General features: G+C 52.3%; 1 long non-coding RNA gene across 1 annotated transcript; it reads right to left on the bottom strand.

Annotated features, from left to right (window-relative positions):
- Window positions 1-16,025: 16,025 nt before the first annotated feature.
- LOC148774225 (uncharacterized) lies at window positions 16,026-18,790 on the bottom strand. The gene is made up of 2 exons (XR_016036061.1): window positions 18,663-18,790; window positions 16,026-16,872 (listed from the first exon to the last, which is right to left on the bottom strand). It is a non-coding gene; the product is annotated as an uncharacterized LOC148774225 (long non-coding RNA).
- Window positions 18,791-20,278: the final 1,488 nt, after the last annotated feature.

Here is a 20,278-nt window from a genome sequence, read left to right as displayed (position 1 = left end):
AATCAGATTTTGTTTCAGAGACCACTTGCTATACTGTACTGAGACAGTATATCAAGTTTCACTGGCTGAATCAGTCCCTCCTGGCGAAAAAAAAAACAAAATATTTTGGTGACTCTGTGCCATCTGCATTGGGCAGGGAAGGGAGGCAGCGTGGCTTGCCACCTTCAGCGGGCTACATGCTCAAGCATTGTCTCATCTGATCCTTGAGCGCTGTGTGTTTTAGACGCTTCAGTTGTGTCCGACTCTGTGCGACCCTATGGACTGTAGCCTGCCAGTCCACAGGGGTTCTCTGTCCATGGGGTTCTCCAGACAAGAATAGTGGAGTGTGTTGCCATACCCTTCTCCAGGGGGTCTTCCCAAGCCAGGGAGGGAACCCGCGTCTCTTAGGTCTCCTCCGTTGGCAGGTGGGTTCTTTACCACTAGCGCCACCATCAGCCTCGATTCACAAACAGAGCAATGGAGGGTCTTGTGTTCAAAAGGGGGAGATCCTTATGTCTGGGACACGTGGATTCCTCTAAAGAACAGCTTTGGGAGGAGTTTCCTGGTGGCCTAGTGGTTGGGATTCCAAGCTTTCACTGATGTGGCCCAGATTCAATTCTTGGTCAGGGAATGGAGATCCTGCAAGCTGCAAGCTACAGCCAAAAAATAAAAAAAGAGAGACAGAAAGGCTTTGGCATTAGGTCTCCCCATCGGCCTGGCTGACCCTTTCTTAGGCCTGCACTGATGCCTTCCTCCCTCCACTGAGGCCACAACTGCATCTCAATCCGGGGTTCTCCAGCCTTTCTCGGGAGCTCCCACCTCTTCTCTCAGCTCCTAGATGGTTTCGTTGCTGTTTAGTTGCTCAGTTGTGTCCAACTCTTCTGCAACCCCATGGACTGTAGCCCACCAGGCTCCTCTGTCCATGGGATTTTCCAAGCAAGAATACGGAGGTGGGCTGCCATTTTCCTCTCCAGGGGATCTTCCTGGGCCAGGGATCGAAACTACATCTCTTGCATCTCCTGTACTGGCTGCATATTCTTTACTGCTAGTGCCACCTGGGAAGCCCTCAGATACGGAACCCACTGACTAAAGAGGCGGAGCTCTGCAACACCACTGCCAGCTCTACTGTGATCAGAGTTTTATTGGTTTCCTAAAGCACCCCAAGTCGGTGACCGATGACAAGAGAAGTTCATTCTCTTACAGTCCTGGAAGCCAGAAGTCTGACAGCAGGATGTGGGCAGGGCCAGGCTCCCTCTCAGACCTGCAGGTGATCTCTCCTGGGTCCTTGCTGGCTTCTAGCGGTTCTCTAGGAAGCTCTGGCAGACACATCACCCCAGTCCCCCAGCTCCACATGGATTTCTCCACCGTCTCTCCCCTGTGCAGGTCCTTCTCTGTGGTCAAACTGTCCCTTTTTATAATGGCTCCAGTTACATCGGACTGGGGTCCACCTGCATGAACTGAACTCATCCTGCTGTAGTTAAACTTGCAAAAAGTCTTATTTCCGAACAAGGTCACATCCACAGGTATGGGAGTTGGGACTTCAACCTGTCTTCTTTGGTGGGGAACACAACTCAACTCATATCAATAGCTCCCCTGAGAAGGTCATTTCCTAGGTAAGTAATCACTGGGGAAAGGGGAAGACCCAGATAATGTAAGATCTATTGGGTCCAAATTGACATTGACCCCTGGAGATCCAGAGTGTCATCATGGCCCTCTTGGGCCTGGCAATAAATAGAGACCTGGTCAATGTCCAGCTCACGATGGTCCAGCTTTTCCCACCGACACACCTGTGGCCACTTCCTTACAACTGTAATGGCTATACTTAGCGGCTGGATTATTTTCAACACTGGGACCCTCGTCCTTGGGATAAGTCCTATCGTAGCAGAGGACACCAAACAGAAACCTCTGAAAATATCTGATCCATCAAGGCAGTAAGTCAAAAACAATATTGCTTTCTGAGAGGAGTGGCAGAAATTTGTATCACCATTAAAGATCTCGGGGGTACAAAGTCATCGTACTAATTCTGTCTCCATTTAATGTACCGGTCTGGTCTCTACAGAAGCTGAATAGATCCGAGGGAATGACTATAATCTACAACAAACAAAACAAATAGCCACCCTGTTCTCAGGGACTGTGTTGGATTTGGTCCATAACAAACAATCACTGAGCTGGCAGATGCTTTCTTTTCAATTCCAATCAAGAAAGAGGATTAGAAACAGTTTGCAGTTATGTGGGACGGAAAACAGTATTCAGTTAGCACCTTGCCCATGGCTGTGGGAACTCTCCTGTCTTCTTCATAAAATGGCCTGAAGATGAGCGGACCACCTGAGCATCCTGCAGAACACGATGACATTGTGGTGACTGGACAGAAAAAATAACAAGTCCACCTTGGTAACATGCACGTGTTAGAGAGGACGGCAGACAGATCCCAGGAAGATTCGGGGCTTACATGTCACTGATGTTTTCAGAAGTCCAGCTGCTAGAGAATGCCTGAATGTGCCCTCCAAGGTAAAATACAAACTTCTGCATCTTGTATCCCTTACCACAAAGAAGGAAACACAGCGCTGGGTGTGCCTCATTTGATCCTGAAGGCAAAACATTCCTCATGTAGAAATACTGCTCCAGCCCATACGCTGGGTGGCGCAGAGGACATTTACTCTGAGTGGCGACTGCGGGAGGCCCACACTTCAGTTTACACATGCACACCCCCTCCTGCAGCCATACAATCTGGTGGAGCATGAGGTTGGAGATGTCAGCAGTGGGATAAGATTGCAAGTTAATCACTAAAGGGGCGTTGCCTTTAAGCTTAAATTACATATAATGGCTCATCTCTGGGGACCCTGCCTGCTGGGTAATGAGCGTTAGGCTAAACTACCTTTGTTTAGCTCACAGGAAACGTCCTGACCAGGCCTACTTGTGAACCACTGCAGGAAGGAAGAAATTATCACATTCCCTCTGGAAGCTGAACAGAACCAGGAAATGTTTGACTTTATTCCCTCCCCTTTGAGTATCAGAAAGCTTGAATTCTAACTCATACAGATAGTTCTTTGGGACATGAGTCCACCATCATCTCTAGCTACTGCCTTAAAGTCACTCTTTCTTACCACAACTCGGCTCTTGATGTTTTGACCTGTCATTCAGTGGCCAGCACAGGCTTGGACTCGGTAACAGTCACAGTGAAAGTACTGCCCAGAAATGAAGGTCTTCCAGGAGGAGACAGGAAGGCACTGCATCCTCCCGGGTTTTCCTTTGGTTCCTGAGCAGCATCAGCTGTGAGTCTCCAGCAGCATGGAATTTACAGTCCGTGTGTTGTCCTTTGTTGTACAAGCCCCATAGGATCCTCACCGGCAGGCAAAATGCAGGGAGTCCTGAGCTGCAGGGCTGTGTGAGGAGAGAGAGGACTGGTGAAAGCCTGTTTTTACTCTAAGAAGGGTCTCTCAGGACTTCCCCGGTGGCCCAGTGGAGAGGAATCCACCTGCCAATGCACAGGACACAGGTTCAATCCCAGGTCAGGGGACTAAGCCCACACACTGCAATCACTGAGCCTGCACTCTGCAGCCCGCAAGCCACAACAAACGAAGCCCACGCGCTCTAGAGCCTGTGCTCCAGGACAAGAGAAGCCGCCACGATGAGGAGCCCCAGCTCCTCACCTGGAGAGCAGCCCCTGCTCGCACCAACCAGAGAAGACCTGCCTGCAGAAGCAAAGACCCAGAGCGGCCAAAAAATTGTTTTAATTAAAAAAAAAAAAGAAATTGCCTCTCATTCCATTCACATGAGACGCTCAGAGTAGAAATCATAGAGACACACACGGCAGGGGTTGCCAGGAGCGGGGCGGGGGTGGGGTGGGGGGAATGTGGGAAATAGTGTTTGAGGGAGACGGAGATTCAGCCAAGAAAGATGAAGCGTTCTGTGGACGACAGAGGTGATGCTTGCACGAAGCGCGTGTATTTAATATTTACCACTGAACTGAACGCTGAAAATAAGTCCGATGGTAAATTTTATGTTATGCGTACTTGACCACAATGGAAAAATTTAAGAGAGCAAAGGGATGAAGCATGTACACAGCGCGCCATGGATGACCCTTGAAAACATGAAGCTAAAGGGGAAAAAAAAAACAGTCACATACAGCCTGATTCCATTTATAGGAAACCTCCAGAATAGAGGAATCCGCAGGGACAGAAATCAGCTCAGTGGTTGCTGGGGCTCGGAGGGAGACGGCGGGAAACTTCTAGGGTGATGAAAACATTTTGGACCTAGCCAGGGGTGGTGTTTGCACGCCATTGTGAATGAGCTAAATGCCACGAAACTGTTACTTTGGTGAAGTTGATGTTATGTGAGTTTCACCTCAAGAAATTTTATTTTTTAAGTCCAACAAAAATTGCTGACCAAGCCGGTGGGTATGGGCAGGAGTGAAAGGAGTGTTGGGTTCTGAGTTCGGAGGTGGCGTTTGGCCGAGACGCTCCCTGGCTCCCGGGGGTCTTCTCCAAGGACCTCCACCACAGTCTGTGCACAGCAGCCCCCTGCAGGTCTCCACAGCTTCCCATCCTCAGAGCCACAAGGCAGTGATTGATCCCCATTTCCGTGGGTTCTCTGTGGTTATCCACAGGAGACAGGGCCTGTGTCTTTGCAGACGGTCCCAAGGGGCAGAGACTCAGATCAGAGCAGCTGGGCAGGGAAAGAAAATCCCAGGCCCTGCTGGGTCCAGGGGAAGCGGGTGGTGTCTGCTCTCTGACCACGATCTCCCCTGCCCAGCTCAAGCAGGGGCTTGCAAGAAAGAAACAAAGTGAAGTCGCTCAGTCATGTCCAAAGCTTTGCGACCCCATGGACTGTAGCCTGCCAGGTTCCTCTGTCCATGGGCTTCTTCAGGCAAGAATACTGGAGTGGGTTGCCATTTCCTTCTCCAGCAGATCTTCCCCACCCAGGGATGGAACCTGGGTCTCCTGCACTGCAGGCGGATTCTTTACCGTCTGAGCCATCAGGGGCTGCAAACACCTTGCCAAAGTGCCCTGTAGGTGCCCCGTGGGAGAGGGTTGGGGCCGGGAAGAGGAGACCCTCCATGGAAAGAGGGAGGAGGGTCTGCTCCGGGAGCTGGAGGAAGAAGCCAAAGTTCTGAAGGGTGTAGGGAGCAGAAGACCGTAAGCTCAGTTCTAAGAACGACACAAAACAATCCTTTGGAGGGAAACAGCGAATCTGCAAGAAAGGGAGTGATGAAAGACCCTGTGCTGCAGCAGGTGGGCAGTGAGGGCTCCTGGATCAGTGGGACGCCAGGCAAGTTTGCAGGAAGAAGGGATTAAACTAGTGCTGACTGTGCAGAGCCCAGGAGAGGCTAGATGACAGGAACCTGAGGGGACCCTTTGGCATCCTTTTCACTCCAAAACACCACCGCCCAAAAGCCTGCAGGGAGAAAGCTGACGATGGGAAAGGACATTATGGGTGGAGTCTACCCAGGAGGGTGGGGTCCATCCAGGAGGGTGGGGTCTTTCTAGGAGGGTGGAGTCTACCCAGGAGGGTGGGGTCTACCCGGAGGGAGAGCGGGGTCCATCCCGGAGGGTGGAGTCCATCCAGGAGGGTGAGGTCTTTCTAGGAGGGTGGGGTCCATCCTGGAAGGTGGGGTCCACGGAGGAAGGTGTGGTAGGAGGGCCTGGGTACGGGGGGGCGGTGACCGTGAGCATCGTTGCAGCACTAGACCTTGGACCCACACTTGGCAGAGACCAGAGTAAAGGCGGGAGGCAGCTGCCGGTGGGAGGAACAGTGGCGGGAACAGGTCAGGACCGGAAGTGAGTGAGCGTGAGGGAAGCGGGGCGTCCGAGTACGAGGTGGGGTTTCGGGCCGGGCGCAGTGGGAGCCGGAGCGCGGGCAGCCCGGCGTGTTCCCAGGTCCCCCAGCAGTCCCAGGACCCGTTCCTGAGGCTGCAGCTGTGCAGATACTTGGGGAGGAGATTATTTTTATATTGTAATAAACACATACCATTGGTTCACATGAAATTGTAAGTTTTTTAATTTAAAAAAGACGTCAAACGCCTTTCTCCTGGCTGCCTCGGGCTCCACCCCAGGTTCACGTCCATCTGTGGTTTGGTGTGGGAGGAAGAGCATGCACGCTTTACTGAGGAATCTCTCCAATTACGGCCGACGTTCCGAGTCTGGATCTCTGCGAAGGGGTGCAGGTTTGACCCCTGGATCGGGAAGAAATGCCAACCCATTTCTCCTAGTGTTCTCTCATTTCTCTGGTGTTTTGACCTGGAGAATTCCACGGACCGAGGAGCCTGGAGGACTCGAGTCCATGGGGCCGCAGAGTGAGGGGCTGACGCTTTCGCTTTCATTTCGTAGCGATTCCACTTTTGCACCATTTGCAGAACATTAAAAATGCCAGTGAAGGCCAATTGCATCTGAATCTCCAGGCACTTTTTTTTTTTTTTTTTTAATTTCCTAGGGTTGAGAATCAGTGTCTCAGATAAACAATTTCAGATGCTTCAGGGTCAGGGTTGGGACAAAAAAAGGCATGGGACCAGCAGCTTGGAATTGAGGTGGGCGCCTGAGCTGGAAGAGTGGATGGGGAAGTGAGTCGGGGAAGCTTAGCCTGAAGGAGGGTTGGGGTCATGCAGCAGGTAAGGAGACATGGTGACTTTTTACAACTGTCTACCTTAGCAAAATGCCCATCAAGTTCTGCAGCTGATGACACTTGCAAGAGTTAGGAAGAAAGTCAGGAAGGAATGGATACATGCCTATGCATAACTGCATTCCTTTGCAGTACCCCTGAAACTAACACAACACTCAATCACCGGGCTCTGCTATAATAGTGAAGGACAGGGAAGCCTGGCATCCACGGGGTCATAAAGAGTTGGACACGACTGAACCACTGAACAGCAACAACAAATGCTCTAATATGAAATTGAAAATATAAATATTTATATTTTATCTAATATGAAATTGAAAGTGAAGTGGCTCAGTCATGTCCAACTCTTTGTGACCCCATGAACTGTAGCCAGCAGGCTCCTCAGTCCATGGGATTTTCCAGACAGAGTACTGGAGTGGGTTGCCATTTCCTTCTCCAGGGCATCTTCCTGACCCAGGGATAGAACCCAGGTCTCCTGCATTGCAGGCAGACACTTTGCCATCTGAGCCACCAGGGAAACCACCAATATAAAACACAATTAAATTTCAAAAAAGGAAGAAAGGCAGAAAAGAAGGGAGAGAAGGATGGGGTGGGGGGAAAAGGGAGAGCAGAAAATGAAAACCATCAACTTGTTAAGCTTGTCCTAGACTCCAGACGATGGCTTCAGGAGACAGAGAAAAATGAAGACAGACTAATAAAAGTGCCGCACAATCTGTTACTCCACCGTCCACAGTCAGACGGAAATTCAGAGCTGGAGAGCCCCTGACCACCTCACTGCTCCCATTTTATGGGTGAAGAAACTGGGGCACGGAGAGGTCACATGAGGGGTCACAGTGTCGCTGGGACTGGAACTCGCAGCTTTGCACTGAGCCCAGGGCTCCGGGGGGATGCTTCCCACGCACAGGCCACCCCTCCCCACAGGGTGGGTTCTGTTTTTTCATTCACAGGCTGAGGCTGTGGATGTGTGAGGCTGAGACCTAAGGTGGGGCAAGATAACACTCACTGTCTCATCACACGTGTCTTTGGAGAGCATCTTCCACGTAAATACTCAGCAAGGGTCCGCCCTCTGCAGGCAGGCACTGCGGCTGCTGATTCACTGTTCGATGGGCCTGGTGGGTCCATTGTAGCCTGGGGTCTAGCAGCTCCGGGCTTGAGCTGCACCCGCTGCTTGGAGTCTCACCCCAGTCAGCGTCTGTGATGGACTTTCCAGGGCTTCATCCGCGGCAGGAAGATGGCTCCACGCGGCAGGCCAGCCTACCTTCACCTCCACTGCCCACTGCTTATCACTGTCTCAGTCCCAGGGACCTCTGTGTCCCGTTGCCATGGCCACAAGCCTCGTCCCAGACCTCCCAGCTGCGGTGTTCACAGGTCCTGGCTGACATGCGGGGAGACACCCAGCAGTTGGAGAAGACACAGTCCTCTGAAAGCCGTCCCAAGGCTGTTCCATGGGACCCTCTGGGCTGTTGGCAGAGTCTTTCAATGGTGTCCACTTGGTGGCCGTCTGCGACCGAGCGGGGATGGTTCATTTCCCTCCTGCAGCAGCTTCCTGGCACCTTTAACCCCAATCCTAAAGAGTTAAAGAAGGTTGTTCCCGGAGCTCTAACGCTGGCTGGTCGCTAAACCCTGAAAACCTCACTGGCTGTCCCTGAAACTCCACGCTCTTGAGAGAGAAGGCCCCACCCCCGCCCCGAGGTCCAGCCTGGCCCATTCCTGGTTCTCCTGAGCCTCCTGTGACCCAAATCGGCTCCGAGACAGAGGAATCAGTGGCGGGTGAGGTAAAGAAGCACATGGTTGGGACGAGAGGTGTCCCCTCTTCACAAGCAAACGAAGGCGAACGTCCCGCGTGTAGCACAGCCTGAGTCACGGCCAGCCCTGGTGACCTGCCAGCCTGGTGACCACGGCCATCCCAAGCAGCGAGGGGCTCCCTGAACACCCACACTGCCAAGTGACACCTGTCCCTCGGGGCAGACCGCCTGCACTCACCTCGTCAGCCCTTGAGCCCGAATCCTCCACCAAGAACAGGCAGGCAGGAGGCCCTGCAGGTCAGAAAGCATCAGAAAACACTGTTTTCATGATGCACACCCCCATGCCTACACTCAGACCGCAAAGCCAGGGAGATGAGAGCCCCCGCACCCTGGGGATGAGACCCGTTGTCCCGGAGCCCGGCCCAGGGCAGGGGAGGAGGGATTGACTCACAGGGGCCCTTCACCCCGTAAGAAGGGCCCAGGGTGGGGCGGGCAGTGGCTAGTTCTACTGACCAGCCCACAGTCATTCCAGCTACCCAGAGCCCAGGGCCACCCACCCCAGACGCAGTCCTCAGTTTGGGCGTTCATCTGCCCAGAGGTACTTTGCTGAGAATTACCCTGGTGGCTCAGACGGTAAAGCATCTGCCTACAATGCCTACCATATGGGAGACCTGGGTTCAATCCCTGGGTCAGGGAGATCTCCTGGAGAAGGAAATGGCAACCCACTCCAGTATTCTTGCTTGGAAAATCCCATGGATGGTGGAGCCTGGTAGGCTACAGTCCACGGAGTCGCCAAGAGTCGGACATGACTGTCTTTCACTTTCACTTTTCAAAGGAGGAGCTGGGAAAAAAAAAAAAAAGAATATTCAAATTGAGCTGCCTCAGGGAAGCAGCTTCTTTAGAAGTAATGTCCAAAAACTAATCTCTTTCCAGTGGGAGAGATATGATCGTAAATTAGTAACTAGATAAAAATTAAAGAAAGGAGGCTGTGGTTTGAATTTCTTTGTACATTTTTGTAGTCACTTGGAATAATTCGTTCAGCTTATCTTTTGAGTTCAAATGTCCTCACAAAAATTTATGGTTTAATTTTTTTTTAATTGAGGGACAGCATGTTTACCTCTAGAACTGGCGAAGCAAACCTCAAGTTCAAGCCTTAATATTCAGACCCCATGGCCAGGCCCAAGTTCCCATCAGACCATCAGTACCACCAACTTTTAACAATATCCCAGGGATTTCCCGGTAGTTGACTGGTTAAGGCTCCTCACTTCCAAGGCAAGGGGGCTTGGGTTCGATCCCTGGTTGGGAAACTAAGGTTCTACATGATGTATGGTCCAGTAAAAAAAAAAATCCCCTAAAAGTGGGGAACAAAGTTGGTGGGTCTCAGGGATGAAAAGGCCAATGTTCAGAGGGACTGGCAACCGTCACACATCCCAGGAGAGTCTGCACACACCCATCCTCCCTCCCATCATCCCTCCCCGCCCAGCACCCACATCACTCCATTTATTCAAATGATTCCCAGGGTCTACGAAGAATGTTTAGAGGATCAAGAGGCTGGCCAGGGTCCAGCAGGAAGAAGCCTCAAACATGGAGAGAAAACTGGACTGAACTAGCTCCTGAAGTCGCCGGCGAGACACGCGGTCTCCTGAGAGACAGTTGGAAACCCTTGCACGGCATAAGACGGGCCCTCGTGCTCACTTTGCCCTGCACACGATTTCTCTCTGCCCCTCGCAGATTCACAGGCTGCGCGTGTCCCCGGGGGACGGCTGCTCCCAGACCCACCCGCGGCTGAGGCAGGATGAGCAGTGGTTACCAGCCAGGCTGGGCTGCGTGCGTGCGTGTGGTGACTCACGGAAGCCTCTGGGTGGGGAGACGGGACCCAGATCCCCTTCGTGAAGCCGTGTTCCCGGGAGAACGGGCGTGGAGGGGAAGCTGTGCAGGCTTGCGTGTGTGCTCAGTCGCTTCAGTCGTGTTTGCAACCCTGTGGACCACAGCCTGCCGGGCTCCTCTGTCCTTGGAATTTTTCAGGCAAGAATTCTGGAGCACGTTGCCATTTCCTCCTCCAGGAGATCTTCCTGAGCCCACTAGGCTCCTCTGTCCATGGGGATTCTCCAGGGAAGAAGACTGGAGTGGGTTGCCATTTCCTCCTCCAAGGGATCTTCCCGACCCAGGGATCGAACCCGAGTCTGTTATATCTACTTGCATTGGCAAGAGGGTTCTTTACCACTAGTGTCAACTGGGGAGGCCTGCCCCCTTCCACATAGACCAGGGGAAACTCCAAGTTCTTTTTTTTTTTACTGGATTTCAAGTGTTTGGAGGGCTCATGTGCCGCTGGCAGCTGCTGACTTCCTGAGCCTTAAACAAAATAAGAAGTGTCTTAGCACACGATGTGGGGTTCGGGAGATGTGGGTTCGGACGTGGCCCCTAGTCACCTCCCCTCTCCCGGCCTTCACCTCGGAGACGAGCTGCAGCTACGGCTGCTCCTGCTGCTGTCTGAGCCTCCGAGGAGAGGCAGGCAGGGTGGTCCTGCCCTAGGAGAGGCGCTGGTGGGGCCTGCTTGGAGCCGGGGCACAGAGATGTCTTCATATCTGTCTGTCACCCTGTGGTCACTCGGACAGGTGTTGATCCTGTCCCCGCCTTCCCCAGGTGAGCAGCCAACATAGAACTGGTTCCATCAGCTCCACCTCTCAGCCAAGCCATACACAGAGACACCAGGTCCCCTGAACGAGCTGACCCCAGGTTTCCAGGCCTGCCCCATCTCCAGTTGTTGGTATGGAGAGGTCACGGTCCCTCTCCTCTCCCACTGATCTTCCACTTACCCATATTTAGTTAGATGCTGAACTCCTCTCCATGAACCTGGACAATCCATGATCGGCAGGGCTTGAGTTTGTCTTAATTTGTGGCTTCATCACCCTTCCCAAACAGCTTCTGTCTCATGGCCCCAGATGGCTGTCCAGATCCAGCCATCTCATCATATTCTAGATGAACCACATCCATTGTGATAAACTGTTTTGTAATATTGAAGCCTTTCCTCATGAGAAATCCTTCCCAGAGACCCAATTGAATAAAAAAACTCAGGGGAGGGAACGAAGATCTGCTCAGTTCCTCAGCCCACCTACTCTTAATGGCCAAGCAGAAGACAACCCCTGGGGTTCCCTGGAGCATATTTAGAGAACTGCAAGACTATGTTCTAAATCTGACATTCTGCAATGCTAAGTGTTTTCAGGATTACTTGGGCTTATTTCTGAGCCTGACAAAATTAGCTCAAGGCTGATCTGTAACACGTATCAGGAAGAAGATGGCCAGATGCCCTTCCACACCCAGCTCTGCCCATCTGTCACCCAGGAGAAGCCACTTGGAAGTGAATTCCTATTAACTAATTTATCTCAGTTGGAGACTCAGCAGCTTTAGGGGAGTGGAGAGAATAAGAAAAAGATACGAGAAAATAATGTACCCTTATCCTGAAAAGAGTGTCCAATGAACATAAACCAATCAGCGGGGTCTGTAGGAATAGGACTTGTGATAAATTACTGTGAGCCATCAGGGAGGGATGGGAGCGGGGGAGGGGTGCAGGGAGCACGGGGCAGCAGATCTAAACTCCTCGTCTAGGTCTGCATTGAGTGCTGACCTTGAACAGATCTTATCTGTGTTCCAGTGACCTCCAGAGTTGGGCTAGACCAGGCTTAAACTTCTGCGGGACTTTTTCCAGCCATAAACTTCTGTGAGTCTAAGGATCGCAGGCGCTGGAGAATGTTGACAACAAGTTTGCCCAACTGGGACTTCCCTGGTGGCCCAACGTTTAAGACGCCACACTTTCAGGGCAGGGAGTGTGGGGTTGATCCCCGGTCAGGGAACTAAGTTCCCACCTGCTGCTTTGCCTAAAACGTGTTTTTAAAAAGTCATCAGGAACCCAAGTCCCTTCTAGCTCTGGGCTGTCCCATCCTCAGGCTCAGGCGTCTTGTCTCACGGTTCCCAGAGCCCTTAGTGGTCCTGGGCCCACAGCCGGACCAGCAGGGCGGCCTCGCGGGTCACCACCCTGTGCAGTCTCACAGGGCTTTGTGTTCACAAGGGCCCTGCACTTGGCTTCATGCTTTTCTGTCACCATCGTGAAATCTTTAGTACTTTTACCTTTGAATTTGTGTTTTGTGAGTGGAGTCCTAGGGGCAAAGAGACATGCCTGTGAGCAGAGGAGGACTGTGCAGTGCGGGGTCCACCCTTCCCTGTTGCCCCATTCACAGGCCCTAACCCCTGACGTCATGAACACAGAGCCCCGGGGGGCCCGCACACCCGGGAGCCCCTGGGACTCAAGTGTAATACCGCTGCCCTGAGTAGCTGGGGGCGCAGGCAGCCCCTAGAGGCCATGATTCCGTTCAAACTGGAACTGGCTTTACACACAGGAAGAGGACCGCAGAGTCCTACGAAAGCGCGGAAGCCCAAGAAACTCAGTCCTATTCTCTCTCCCTGTGTCAGCCAAGCACTTACTCTGAAAATGACCTGAAAGGAAAAACAGAAGGGGCTGGCTTAACACACCGGTGTGGATTATTCCAGAAGGAAACCAGTAGAACTCCAGCCTGTAACTCTGAAAGCTGCTGTTTTTTGCCTTGTTCCTGCCCCTTGGTTGTTTTTTCCTTCTTCTATCAACCCAGCAGCAGGCAAACATCTAAGTCGCGTGCACTGGTCTCGCTCGCTGTGGATTTCTGCCCAGAACTGTGTCATCTTCCTGGACGCTGGCCCCTCTGGCCTCCTTTCCTCGGCTCACATGAGCCCCAAGGTTTGGTGTTTGCTCCCCTAAAGCAACAAGTCCCCAACTTCTCCAGTTCCTCCAAGTGCACTTTGAGAAGAAAAGAAGGAACATCTATCACAGAGCTTATTTTTCCCTGTACACCCTTTTTCATACTTAAGTGTCTTAGTGTGTGTCTGCAAGATCTGGAAAACAGGCAACTGTCTATATCTATGTGTGTGTTCAGTCGCTCAGTCGTGTCCAGCTCTTTGTGACCCATGGACCGTAGCCCGCCAGGCTCCTCTGCCCATGGGATTCTCTAGGCAAGAATACTGGGGTGGTTAGCCAATACCCTCCTCTTCCCCAACCAAGGGGTCGAATCCAGGTCTCCTGAATTACAAGCAGATTCTTTACCGACTGAGCCACCAGGGAAGCCCCTGTCTGACTCTTTGTGACCTCATGGACTGAAGGACAGGGGGTCCCTCCAGTGCTTAGGGTCAAAAATAGTCGGACACAACTCAGTGACTGAACAAAGACAATGAAATCTATATTTTTACAATCACTTATTCTCAGTTGTTTCAGAAAGGAAAATAAAACAAACAAAACAACTCAAACCTCTTTCATGAACACCAAAGGGAAAAAAAGGAGCTATCATCCATCCCAAGAAAACAAAAGGTCTTCTCAAAGAGTGGCATCAAAATGTCAGGGTCCGTCATTTCTTTCTTGAGGATAACTGGCAACTGACAATTCCCCTAAGGGGACAACAGAGGATGCAAAGGTTGGATGGCATCACTGAGTCAACGGACATGAGTTTGAGCAAACTCCGGGAGAGGCTGAAGGACAGCACGGCCTGCTGCAGCCCATGGGGTCACAGAGAGTCGGGCGTGACTGAGCGACTCAACAACCACACCGCAACTCGCCTGATCCCAGCGTGGAAGCAAGCTCTGCAGAAGCTCCTCTACAGGGAAATAAAGACCTCGCCCCGGCCGGACTTCCCGTCTCCCCATGCCCTTCTCAGCGGCTGCTTCCCAATTGTGTGTGGGGATGGGGAGCCGGGCACGCACGCAGGGAGCACGACAGGTGTGGAAGGCGGAGGGCCGTGGTTTCTTCTTCCTTATTCCTGCTGTGCTTCAGCAACTCCACACCCGCTCATGCACAGACTTGTTAGAGAATAAACGCTGTCAGGGCCAGAAAAGAGCTGAGGGTGCTTATTTCTACCCCGAGGAGAGTGGCACTCCCAACGACATGCGGGAGGTGCGTGCAGAGCCAGGACCCAGGGCCAAGTTCTGTCCCGACAACAATATCTAGCTCCCCAGAGCCGCCCCTCACGTATGTGCCCAAGACCAGCTTTTGTCCTGAAACAAGACAACAAATTCTATTTCTACATTGCAGCTCGTAAAATGTAGAGACAGAACTTTTCTGTAAGCAACCACCTCCATCACTGAAGCCAAGGGGCTGGTTTCCTTGTTTCTTCAACGAGACTGGAGAGCATGGCAGAAGCGGTGCTGCCGGCAGATGGCTGTCCTGGCCCTGGCAGCGCTGACGCTGGGGGCAGGACTGTCCCCTGTCGGGGGCTGCCCTGGACTTGCTGGTGAGGGGTAGCAGCCCTGACCTCGGCCTGCTGGGCTCTGGCAGCACTTCCGCCCACAGGCTGTGACAACCAGAAGTGTGTCCAGACGTTTCCGGGGGTCTCTCCAGGGGCAAGGTTGCCCCCAGTTAGGAACCACTGATAAAAGGAAACTGGATTATTTGGTTGTCACTTGTTGAATTACTCACTCGTGTCCGACTCTTTGTGACCACACCAGGCTCCCCTGACCATGGGAATTCCCAGGCAAAAATACTGGAGTGGGTTGCTATATCCTTCTTCAGGGGATCTTCCCGACCCAGGGATCGAACCCACATCTCCTACATGGGCAGGCGAATTCTTTACCTGGGAGCTACCAGGGAAGCCCTGATGAAAAGAGAACTGGATTATTTGGTTGTCACTAGGAAACACTTATCAACAACAACCAAAGCAGTTGTTCATGGTTATTTCGGCTTTGTGGTCAAATTATACAGGAAACCGGGAGAGCCAGAGGCATTCCTCTACGCTGGTTTGTGTTTCCACGTGTCCTGCGGAGCAACCTGAGTGGCCACAGTCCAGGAAAGCATGCAAGGAGCACCTTGGCCCTCCGGCCTGGCCCTGCTCTTGGAGCCAATGGGAAGCCAACTGCGGTTCTTCATGGCAGAACCCCAGCACCTACCGGCTCTTAGCTTCTGGCTGTAGAGTCAGAATGGGCTCAGGCTCACATGATTTGGGACAAATGCCTGTGTGTGTGTGTGCTTTAACCTTAACAACAACAGCAACAACAACAAAACAGCGTACAAGCAGTACACAGATACTGATTAAGAAACCAAACGATACAGAAGGAATACACGCACACTGTAAGGGGAAAGGCCCCTCCAGCTCACGCCTTTCCCCTGGGGTAACATCCAGTTATCATTTTATTGCATTTTTTTTTTTCTGAATCCTTCCCCTGCATTTACAGAGTTGGGGAAGTGGTTAAAATGCTGTTATTTTTAACATAATTCTAGGCTTATTCTTCTGTGACCTACTTTTTAAAGTATTCCAGGTCAGTACACACGACATTCTTTTTTGATTCTAAATTTATATTAACTTCATTAAGGATAACTTGCGTGCAGTAAGACACTCCTGCATGACGAATATATATGTGTGTAACTGCAATCCCAGTCGAGGTGAAAGCATTTCAGTCCCTCAGAAGAGACTTCCGCCGGGCCCCCTTCCCCATCAGTCGTCTCCTTGCACAGCCCCGGACAACCCTGACCTGCTTTCTGCCACTGTGGATGAGATTTGTCTTTTCAAGGGTTTGATTTAAACAAAATCCTGTCGTTTTCCACCCGTCCTTTCGGGGCCTGGCTTCTTTCTCTCGACACAGTGCCTTTGCAATTCAGCCACAGTGGTTACACAGCTCAGTAGTACAGAGTTTTTTTATTGCAAGGTACAGGTACCCCAACTCATTTACCCCTTCACCTATGGATGGACAAGGGCTTCCCAGGTGGCGCCAGTGGTAAAGAACCCGCGGCCAATGCAGGAGACATAAGAGATGCAGGTTCCATCTCTGGATTCGGAAGATCCCCTGGAGGAGGGCTCGGCAACCCACCCTGGTGTTCTTCCCTGGAGAATCCCATGGACAGAGGAGCCTGGCGGGCTACAATCCACAGGGTCACAGAGAGTTGGACACGACTGAGCGTGCACTCATGGATGGACAGCTGGGCTGTGTCCACTTTGAGGCTGCTGTGAATGGAACTGTTTTGAAGACCAGTGGTTAAGTGTCTATGTGGATATGTCTTCATTTCTTTTCAAGAGAATGAATTCCTCAGAGAGCAAATGCTAGCTCTTAGGGTAAGTGTATGTTTATCTTTGTTAAAAAAGAAAGCCCAACTGTTTTCAGAGGCAGTGGATCCAATTCGTATTCCACCAGCTGAGCATGAATGGGCGCACCAGTTGTTTTGTGTCCTGCAAAGCGTTGGGGTTAGGACTGAACACGTGAATTTGGAGGAGGCGTGGGGTATGCATTCAGCCCATAGCAGCGGGTCTTATCTCGGTCCGTGGGGGAGAGCACTTTCTGCAGGAAGTCGTGCCCCAGAACACACACTGTGGGAGGGCTTGGTCTCAGAGCTCGGGAGGACGAAGCTTCGCTGCTGTCTGGGGAACTCGGGGTCCAGCTAGAGTTCAGCACTGTCTCCGGGACCCTGCCCCGTTGCTTGCTCCGCCCCCGAAGCCTCTCCCAGCTGATGGGGGCCATGGTGGGAAAGCACCTGTGAAAAGGCGGGGAAGAGCCCATGGCAGGGAGCCACACAGAGAAGAGAGAAAGTAAGTGAGGAAGGGGAGTTGGGGGAGGGGGAGCAGGGGAGGAAGGAGCCAGCCAAGCAGCAGGCCGCTGGACAAGAGAGGGGAGATTTCACCTCTCGGAAGGCCCAGAACCAGAGGACGGTGGGCCCGGAGGTTTCCACTGTGTTTTTCCCCTGTCATACCCAATCTCTCAGCTCTTCACACACACACACACACACACACACACACACACACACACACGATGTGTTCGTCGCTCAGTCATGTCCACTCTTTGCAATCCCACCTGGCTCCTCTGTCTATGGATTCTCCAGGCAAGAATCCTGGAGTGGATAGCCATTCTCTTCTCCAGGGGATCTTCCTGGACCAGGGATCAAACGGGGGGTCTCCGGCATTGCAGGCAGATACTTTACCATCTGAGCCACCAGGAAAGCCCCCACCTCATCACAGTTCTTCTGAATTGTTCAGCAAACGTACTCCTTACTGTCCAAGACCCATGGCATCTAATCTGTGGTCCTGGCCTGGTGGGCCAGGAAGCAGGGGGAGCAGGAAGGTTTGTCTGGGTGGGGATGGAGGTAGTGTTTCACCTGCCAGGTACCTGGCTGCACATCCCGTTTCCCTCCCAGACTGAAGGCGCTTTGAATGCAAGGCCCCCATCTGATTTGTGTGTCCCCTGGTAGACAGCAGAGGCTTATATACAAATGATTCCTGGATCCCCTTGAAAATCCTATGAACAGTCACTTACAAATCAACCCAAACCTTGTTTTGCACCTAACTGTGTTTTCAACTTGCACCTCCTCTCTCCTCTCGGGGGCACTACAGTCCCAATTCTTCCATCCCCCTGTGTCCTGACCAGCCAGGAGCTGCGTGACCAGCTGAGCTCTTCTGTGCTGTGAGCAACGTGGTCAGAGTGTTGCAAGAGAAAGTTGACCAGGCCTGCTGCTTGCCCAGAGGACCCAGATCAGGGGTTTGGGGGCGGCACAGATTTAGGCCAGGGGCCGCCCTAGAGCTCAGCAGGGTCAGGCTCTGGGTCTGGGGCCCCGGACTGGTTAGCATATGCCCTACCCCACCCCCAGCAACAAGCTTAGATGATCTGAATTTAGTTCTATTTTGGGAATCTGTTTGGAAATGAGCTAAGTGCCACGAAGAGCGATCTGGGGTTTGAGGGCAGCAGAGCTGACAGAGAGGAAATGCCAGCCAGTTCTCCCCGCTGCCCCCTCCCGGCCGTGGCCTCCTTGGGGAGCACACTGGTAAGGGGAGTCTGGGTGCAATCTCAGCTGCTCTGCTCAGCAATGGAAGTAGGGGGAGCCAAGCAGAGACCTGCAAATGGCTCAGAAGGAGAGAGGAAAGCCAGCCCCGGTGTGGGAGTGTGTTTTCTCTCTGGGCGATGCTGGAGGTGTGCAGGGCAAGCACTCACGACTGGCAGTGACCTGGTCAGGAGCCAGGAGTGGACCAACGCCCTTCTCAGGGGGGCTGCAGCTCAGCATCGGGAGGAGTTTCCGCCCCGCATAGAAGAGCCTTTACAGCTCTGTTGGCCTCCAACCCAGACCAGCCCAGGGCGCAGACAGTTTCAGGACCCATTTCTGCACTATTAAAGCCAACTGGCAATCTCCCTAAGGAGATCTGAACTTCCAACTTTGTGAACTATGGTAGGGAAAAAAAAAAGCCCAGAAAAGCAAACACGGTTCGAACAGAAGCTCTTCCTTTTGCTAACATCCCCATATCCTCCCACTGAAAAATTATTCTCCCAGGCACTCACCCTCCTCCAGCAAAAACATCGTGTTGTCTCTTTAAAAATTAAGCCAGCAGAGCCAGCAGAGCAGGAAGAGTGAGAGGGGACCTTCCTTGATGTGAACTTCCTCGTGGTGGCCGCTGTGAGGATTAAACAACTGTACTGCAGCCCCAGAGGAAGTTCTGTGTCCCCTTGAGAATGGGCGTCAATGACATGCTGAAATCAGTTTAATGAAAACACCCGTGACACTCACCCCCCGTCCAAAAACGTTTTCATTAACATGCAGCTAAGTCGGTGTGCTTGGGTCAGCAAACACTGCAAAACCACAGCAGGGGTGCACAGGGAACTCTTTTTCCGGTTAGTTTCAGGGTTTGCATTAGGGAGTTTGCCTGGCCCTGGCGTCTCCCTGCATACCGGCAACGCTGCAGAGTTGCACACGCCCAGGTCCCTCTGCAGGAGCCGCCTGCCTGGGAGGTGGTTTGCAAACAGAAAAATCCTTGGTGGCCACTTCCTGCCCTGCCCGGGTGCCCCTCACATGCAGGGCTTGTGTGACTGTTGAGGTAAAGCAGAGTTCCTGGAAGCAATCTGAGGAAAGCCCCTGTGATGTAAACGGAGCCCTAGATTCTGGGCTTCATCTTCTTTAAGAAAGACATCGTGTATGTTGTTTAAGGGCTTCCCAGGTGGCGTTCCGAGTAAAGAAACTCCCCTACCAATGCAGGTGACTTAAGGGACATGGGTTCAATCCCTGGGTCTGGAAGATCCCCTGGAGAAGGAAATGGCGACCCACTCCAAGAATTCCATGGACAGAGGATCCTGGTGGGCTACAGTCCATGGGATCACAAAGAGTCAGACATGATTGAAATGACTTAAGAAGGATGGACGATGTTGTTTAAAGCAAATAAAATAATGAGGAGATGAGGAAGAAGAAAGGAAAATCATTTTCAAAAGACAACCTTGAATTCCCTGAGAAGAGCAGCTCTTGGTGTCTAGAAAGGACGTCATCTACACCTTATCAGTGGACAGAGCAGTCCGCCTGTTAGGACAACATCGTCTCCACGGACACACCTACCCCGTGAGCAGAGTGGGCAGCTGCAGGGAACCAAGAACTGATGCGCTAGCTGAACCCTTCAGCCAGCACTCTGTGATCAGGAGCTTCTCCCCAAGGCCGGCGGTCACTAAGGAGGTTGATCCATCTCCAAGTAACACGCTCTTCCTCCTTTCCAGGACAGGCCACGTGTTCTCAGCTGATCACGTCATATTTTCCATGTCCCAGGATGGGACTGTTGTCCTGGCATCCAGCACACCCAGTGAACTGCGAGCCTCTTGATTTCCTGCTGATGCCTGAGAAAAACAGGCTCCACGGAGGAGCAAGGTCAGGAGGCAGCCAGGGTCAGACCCTGGGAATTCCCAAGGATCCCTCAGCCTTGCCATCTCTGCATCTGTGGGGCCGGAGCACCAGCAGTCAGCTCCTCACTAAACAGACAGGGCTGGGGAAGGATCCACGTGTGAGCGCTGCACGGCTTCTCCAAACTCCGTCTTAAACAGCTCTGAGCATCTAACTCTGTCCATAACACACACTGATGACACAATGGCCGGAGCCAGTTTGAGACCGGCTTTCTCATCCTCCATTGAACGGAGGCACT

This window comes from Moschus berezovskii, chromosome 23 (genome assembly GCF_049115385.1).
Source record: "Moschus berezovskii isolate FMDL1 chromosome 23, NW_MosBer_1.0, whole genome shotgun sequence".
NCBI classification, from domain to species: domain Eukaryota; kingdom Metazoa; phylum Chordata; class Mammalia; order Artiodactyla; family Moschidae; genus Moschus; species Moschus berezovskii.
Note: the sequence above shows the minus strand (reverse complement) of the source record. Positions and strands in the feature narration are given on the sequence as shown.